Source organism: Varanus komodoensis, unplaced genomic scaffold, assembly GCF_004798865.1.
Source record: "Varanus komodoensis strain SLA01 unplaced genomic scaffold, ASM479886v1 scaffold72, whole genome shotgun sequence".
In the NCBI taxonomy this organism is placed as follows: Eukaryota; Metazoa; Chordata; class Lepidosauria; order Squamata; family Varanidae; genus Varanus; species Varanus komodoensis.
In genome coordinates, this window is record NW_025336374.1 from 3,099,772 (window position 1) to 3,107,771 (window position 8,000).

General features: G+C 39.6%; 1 pseudogene; it reads right to left on the reverse strand.

Moving 5' to 3' along the window:
* Positions 1-5,371: 5,371 nt before the first annotated feature.
* Positions 5,372-6,292, reverse strand: LOC123034792 (annotated as a pseudogene).
* Positions 6,293-8,000: the final 1,708 nt, after the last annotated feature.

The following is an 8,000-nucleotide window of genomic DNA, read 5'->3' on the forward strand; positions in this document are numbered from 1 at the left end:
GTTTCTATTTTTTTAGGTTTAGTACATCATGAGCTTTCAGAATTTCTCCAAGCTTAGGTTTGCTTTCTCTCCTCCACACCAAACTAAGATTTTTTTCATGTTAAAGATCATGAATATTATTGTGCATGTTGCATATGCCTTTGTCCCTAATCTACACACGTGTGCAAGCTACAACGTATTTCTCCAAAGGCAATGCATTTTTAGCATTAGTTTCCTTAATGCATGAATTTTTCTATGCATTTTGGATGAAAAAAGACTATTTCAACATCCAGCACACTTGAAAGCTGAATGAGTTAACTTCACATTAAAACACAAATTGAACAAATTTCTGTTCTATTCCTATTAATGGGGCACCAGAGTTGAAGTCTGGCAGATTTTGGAATTTACTGCTATTCTAGACCTCAATTCCTGACAGTACAGGGCCTTGCTTGATAACTGCATTGAGCCACAGTGTCAGAATTTGAAAAGGAACATAAAACAGCCCACAACTGGGTGTTTTGGGGTGGTTTTAAAGTGTCTCTTATAGAGTGGTAGGGATTTGGAAAAAAAGTCACTCTATGTAGAAAGCCACCTGGGATAAATTGCTGCAACCAAGCAAATCCAACAGAGCCCTCAGGCAAAATCTTGTTTGTTGGTCTGTAGTGCTAAGTTTCTAAACAGCCAGACTCAGAGAAACAAAAGATGAAAAGTATGGCTTAATGAAAGTGGCACATCACTATGAGAGCATAAAGAGTCCTCTGATCTAATGCTACACTGCACATAAGGAGTAACCATTTGAAATAATTATTTTTGCCAGCACCCTCTTGCTTCTTAAAGCATCTTTTCATGGGAAGAAAAGGTTTACATGCACTCTGTATGACTTTTTAGATCTATGTTGAATACCATTTCAAATCACAAAATGTCCATTGATGTCTTCAGTCTACTTTTAAAGAAATCCTTTTAAGAAACAAAAACATTTATATTATATTATATTATATTATATTATATTATATTATATCATCATATCATATCAAATCAATTTATTTAAGGTTTTTGTATGCCATCTCAGTTACTAATAAGTCTCTGGGTGGTTTACAGAGAGCAAACCGAAAAACAGAATCCGTAACAATGACAGCACACATCTTTTAAAAAAAAGTACACTGAATCTAAAATAGTTATGAAAACAAGAATAAAACTAGATTAATTATTAAAATACTGGGAAAATAAAAAGGTCTTCGGCTGACACTACCTCCCTGGGGAGCATGTTCCATAGTCTACATTATATTAGGCAAGATGATATTAGTATTAGTATTATTTCATGCTGCCCAATGGTTGAAGCTCTCTGGGCAGTTTACAACAACATATACATTACAATATACAATACATAGATCCTAAAGGCCTGGCATTGTCCCATCATTGGACTTCACTGGTAGCAGCTCCTGGGCTTTCTGACCAGGATATTTCCATGTCTGGCCTGGAGTAGCGGGACTGAGTCTATCACCATTTGTATGAAGAGCACTCATTCCATCATGAACCGTGGCACCTCTGCTTAGATTTCCAGTGGTCTCTTGGGTGCTCTCCTATGAATGTTTGGTTGGAAAAAATCCTACAGTTGCCAGCAAGTTCCAGCCAGCCATCTCAACTTGCATAGGATTGCACCCTTTGTGTGTTAGGCAAACATAAAAGCCTCATCACTGCAGAAACGCACACATGCTCAGCTGTCAGAATGGGAGGACATGAAGCCAGGAATGCTGTTGTGCTCACAGCCCTGCCTGATGTGAACACACAGGCAAGGAGGTTGCTGAAGAACTTCCCTCCCATGGCATCCTGAACATTATCTGCATCAGACAAACGGGTGTTCCTGCACCCAGCGTAGCAAGTGCTCCAAGCTTTTCTATGTTCTAATGTGCTATACTTGTGTGTCATGTCACAATAATCTCAGTCTTTATTTTGGCAGGTGTCACCTATGCATTTTCCTAAGCTGTTGCCTGTCAAAATATTACTTACCATTGCTCGTCAAGTGCGAATACAGTCATGCAGGAAAACTATCAAATGACCACGAAACATCAAGTGCCATTGCATACCGATGGTCAAAGATGAGGAACTGAAATGGTGTATCAGAGGTCAAATACACACATCAAACGTTTAGTGGATGCTTAATGACTCTTAGAGCATTCAGAGAACAGCTGATGAAAATGTAACATGCAAAATGCATGGAGGAGAGCAAAGTTGTTGGTGCTGTAGACATGATCTGTCTGTTAGACTGAAGGGGAACTAGATCATGATTCAATAAAACTGAACACTGTGCAATCCAGAAAGAGGAAAAAATGCTGTAATTTTGTCACTATCCTCATTAATTACTTAGGATGAGTTTGAATAATGAATAAACATTTCATCCAACATGCTTAATTAGCAACAAAGCTTTCAAAATCGTGAAAAGAACTAGCTTGAAAGAAATTACTAAATGATCCATTTCATTCTGGGGGAAAATCCTACTAATTATCTTTTTTAAAATCCCCCCCTACCCTCCCATGCACGCTATCTTGCAGGCACCCCATCTCAATTCCTTTGAGTTCATTTGCATAATGTTTCAGGTACCAATTAGAAGAGTGGATTAACACGCATGTTCTTAATATATTTTTTCTTACTTCCTCTGGGCTATCCAAATTTTGATTATATCTGGATTTTTATGTAGCAGTACGTCTGTCATTTTCAACAGTACTGCTTAATTATGATAAGTTCATAAATTATACTAAGCAATATTGTTTGCGGTCAGAATCTGACCTCCCTCTGCCACCCAATTAACTGGCTCATTTGCACATCCCAGTGGTTGTGCTCTCAAAAATTTTCAGGGGTGAGGTTGAGCAGACCCTCCATCTTATTATTGTATAGAACATTTCTGGTTATCTAATCCTCTGCCCTGTTCTCAGAAAGAAGTTGCAGAAGAAGGAATTCTCGGGGTCAAAGTGCATATTAAGCCCTCTCATTAGCCCAATTCAAATCTGGCAGGGCTAAAACAGCATTGCTAAAATGTCACATCCCACTCCCAATGTCCCTACGCAGGCAGTGTCCTCTTCAGACCTTCACACATTAAGTGTGAAGTCCTGAAAAGGGTTGCTAAATCTGCTCCGTTTCAGTGAGGTCTGTCCAAAAGCTCTTCCCAGTTTTGCCCCATGAGCTCAGGTGGGTATGTGATCCTCTTCATTATGAGAAGACCTGTCAGAAAAAGTGAAAACCCCTATTAAGCATGACAGAGTGACACCACTTCACAGGATGACACTGTCTGTCCTGTAAAGTATTTCAGAACTCTGGGACATCACCGATTATTTTCAAATTGAGCTGTCACAGTTAGACTTTAGAAGATCCTTCTCACAGTCAGAATAAACATCAAGAGCTGTTTGGCAACTGGATTCCTTCAAGATATTTTCTGCCCCCTGCTCTTTGTTCGCTCTTCAGTGCCACACAGCATTTGTGTGTGCAATGAAATCTTTGTCAATCCCCCCACCCCACAAAAAGAAGACATAGAAGTCCAGGTTTATAGCATTTCTCAAGTTAGAACTGCTGTTAACGTGACCAGTTTTCCTTGTTTGTAGAACTGTAATCAAAGTATGAAATGAAAGCAGCGAGGAATAGGCCCAGATCTTGCTCAACTGAAGAACTGGCCTCCTCTTGTGTCCCTTGCTGGGAAAAGGAAACTTTTTCATAAATAATTTGCCACAAAGCTTTTCATTAGCAGAAATTCATCTCGGAATGTATTTATTCTGTCATTGCCACCGTAACTTGGAATGACAGATGGATCTTTCCCTTTTGACCTTCCATGTTGCATGAAATTAATGGCCCATTACTCTCGTTGCCTGTTCTGTGATGGCTGGCAATTTGACTAAAATGCTTTTATTGGCAGCCTGGTTAATGCTGTGAGTTACGTTGCAGACTTACTAATAGTCTTGGATGAGTGCTATGAAAAAAGGGCAATGGGGAATAGTTCTGCACCAAGACATGTGTGCTGTTCTACAAATTGTGTCCGTTATTGTACTAATGAACAAAATTAACGTCCAAATGGACAGTGCTATGACCTGAGCTCGTATGCTGTGATGTCTCAAAGAGTAGGGATGGTGCATTGGTCCATGCCGTGCTCTTTGACTTAGAGGACTTGCCCAGAAATGGATTAATAATGCTTTGAGTTTAGGCTTTCCTAGTTTCTTAGTATTCCAGATTTCACTACAGCCCATACCACATATTTAAAAGCTTGTATGAAAATTCATATATAGTTCAGTATGCAACTCTTCTACACATAGATTGTATATAATTTTCCTCAACTTTTTATTTTCTGAAAGCAATTTTCCTAATGATATGCATTTTTATAATTATTTCCAGAAATGCATGCATTTCGAAGTGCATCTTATATATGCATTTATTGTTGTTGCTGTTCTTGTAGAAGAATTCAATTGCAAAATTAGGCAAAGGGCAAATCTCAAAAGACATCTGAGTTCGAGTTGTATTGATTCAAAAGTGTGAAATTAGCAAAGTTCATATTAAACCGTTTACTGAACAAATTTCTCTCCCATCCCTATCATTTGATCATCCAAAAAGCATCATTATTGATCAAGAATGTCATTCTCCTCTGGACGCCATTTCTGATCCTTCTGTTTTCAATTTAACATATGCAATATTTTTGTAATTCATATATATTACAAATATATGGTTCATATCTGTCTGGCCATCCATCCATCCATGAGCTATTACAGATGATCTATTGGTTTAATCCTCACCACCAGCCACTCTAACCAGGTATAAACCAAAACAAAAGCTTCACCTTTCCTGTAAAATGAGATAGGTAATCTGGACATACTGACACATTCCTTTTTAGAGTACTATTCAACAGGATTGATGCTTGATGTATTGAAGGCTGAGATCTCAGAGCATCTGTCTGTTCAAAGCCACACGGACCTGGAATTGCTTTCCTAGCCTCTTTGTCCTCTGTTTTCCAATATCAGTTTTTAAAATATACTTCTGCTTATTTACTATCACACAGAAATGTCAGCAGAAAGACTTTTCTTCAATGCATGAACAACAACAACTGAAGAGTGCTTAACATCTTTGTAAAAACTATATCGTAGTAATAAATATACATGCAATGCCAATTACCATGTTAAAGTCAAAACAAGTATTAAAGTGAAAACAAACACGTTTTCCTTTCTCAGATTGCTCCTGAATCTGCAGAGACCTTGACACAAACAAGTCTCATAGGCGATTGCACAATAGAAATGAGACGGTGCTAGAGTGATGCTCTTAGACGACAATGATGCCAGATGTCTTCGGCAAATATATCTCCGTTTCAGTGCTTTACACAATGGATGATAATAGACAGGAAACTGCATTTATGAGGAAGTCATTATTTAAATAGAACAGTATCCAACTTGCTGCTAAATGCTGAACAATGTTGCAAGTCATTAGCACTTTCATGTGTTCTTCTAAACGACGTTTGGGTCCCTGCTTGCCAAAACTTTTTATTGCCAGCCACTCAGGTGTCGTCCCACCTACTTTACAACCTTGTTGTGGGGCTATTTTGAGTATTTTCCTCAGGCTGGTTTCATTAAGTTTGCAGTGTTCCCTGCAGTCTTGAAGGGTTAAACCTTACATCTAACCCTTCATATGTAAATTAAGCAACAGCTTCTGCTCTGGTTTCTTCTTCCTATCCTAGCTATGGGATAGTAATGCTTATTTAGTCCATGAATTAAAGGCTAGATAGATGGCTTGTTTAAATGACCTAGATATGATTTTTTTTTTTTTTGGTTTGGTTTGTGTCCCAAGACCATCGTAGTTGCCTTGATCAACCTGAAGACATCAATAAAACCCGTTCCTTTGGCATTCCCAATAGGAACCACTACTATAGCTACAGCTTTTTCTGACAGGACTTAAAAACTCTGCTGAGGATTGATATCCGCACCAAACCACCAGCAGCTAAAGCCAAGATGGCCGTGATACCAGCCAGAAACCATCCCATGTCCTCCAGTCTGTAGAAGTATATCCAACCTTTTTGTCTTGAAACATGGGATCAGCTCCTACACTAACCCTTGTTCCTGACTGAGGCATGGCAAATACACCATTCACTCTGTCTGACAGTATGGTCATCAACAAATTCTCCAAGCATCGGCCCCACAACTTCCATTGAAACACCAACAGAACTGTGCTTGAGCGTTTTCAGAAGTGCAGAAGATAAAGACCTATTCAACTGTGTCAGGTGCAGCAGCATCAGTAGAGACCTCTGTTCCAGGCCAGGCATACCTCCTCCAGGTGGCAGAAGTCTATCCATCTTTTCTAGGTCTGAATTCCTTTCAGCAACTTTGTTCCCAACATCAGCTGGACCTCCACGTTTGGATATAGGTGAACTTTAATTCCTACCTGTCACTGTTGAAGCTGTCATAATCCAGATGTTCTTTAGCTCTTCTTGCTCCCAACAACTGCTCCATGATGCCCTCCAGTCTGCCAGCCTGTGATGAACCAGCCTGCTCCATTTGCTCCTGCAGCTTGCTCACCTGACTGCAGGCACTGATGGAAAGAAAGAAGGCCTATGAGGACCTGAAGTGGGCAGGGTGCTAAGGCCTTGCACGTCGGCCATACCTCTACATCCTCCCCCCCTCCCCCATTCAGACCTTGCTATGTTGCACTGACAAGGGCTAGAAGTTCCTTCCACAATCCCTTGAAAGCAAGTAGAACTCGGCATGTTCACAGATCCTGTCCCAGGACTGCTCTCTTCATTCCTGTTTTTTTGCACCAACTGCATTCTGTGGATCGGTCAGTCAAAGCATGGTTCATACTAAACGTGGTATTCTATTTGAAAGGTCTGTTTAAGAACAAGATAGAGTTCTATAATCGATTTGTGCAGAGGAAAAGGAAATTGACATAGCAATTGCTCATGCAATTTTTCTCCTTACAGGCAACATCCCCTTTTATTTATGCATTTACTTATTTTTAATTTGCTCATTTTAAAGAAACTTGGAGATGATTTTCCAATTTATACACATCCAGAGGTATCTCATCCCCAAAACATGTTTACATAATTGAAGAATTGAGCAAGATGCATCTGTATATTTGTGAAATGAATTGAAATCAGAAAGAAAAGAAAGATAAATTCTAAATGGCTCAATGAAGTCCGTTAAGCCATTCGGTGGCTTTGTTCAGAGAAACAGCCTTGAAAAGGAAGCATAGGGCAGTGGGGCTGGTTATACATAACACAGAGCTACAATGGGAATTATTATTATTATTATTAATCATCATCATCATCATCATATCATCTTTATTATGGTCAGAGACCAGACCAGAGTAAAATGGGTTGATTTCCTGTGGTACTTAGTTTCAGCCACCACTTTGAATGTTTAATGACAGTGTACCAGTAGTTTTCTGGATTGCACAGAACTGGCATCATGAATTGTTTGAGAGGGTTGATGACTCCCAAATAACCCATCATTTGTTTTAGGGATTTATTGGAGGGATTTCTACTTCAGACGGGTCACCTGAAATAAATGGGACTTAAGTGGTGTTTAACACAAGTTATAGGTCTGCTCTAAGTACGATGAAGTCAATCTGACCTTTTCTAGAGAATGGAATCTCAGCTTACAGACTAACCATTACCTCTGTAACATAAGGGCTGTCACAGCTGGTCCCTTCCATCTTGGGAAGATAATGCTCCAGATCAGGTAGAAGGAGTCTATGTTGTGGTTCTTTCCCATCTCCACAGTGCCCAGTTTCAGAAGAGGCAATGCAAGTATACAAGGGAGCTGCACTTTGTATTCTTCCCATGTGGCCTGTCCTAACACTGTGTGATGATGAATTAGTGGCAGAACATACTTTTTCTCTCTGCGGGAAGTCCTTCTTTCAATATCTGGCAACTCCATATAGCTCTGGGAAATACTAAAGCCTGCTGCCAGACAATATGGGAGCAATAGTCTGAGTTAGTGACTGGGTTTAGACAGGACAATAACCAACACCTTAAGGTTTGAGTATGGTTTGAGTGTGTTGCC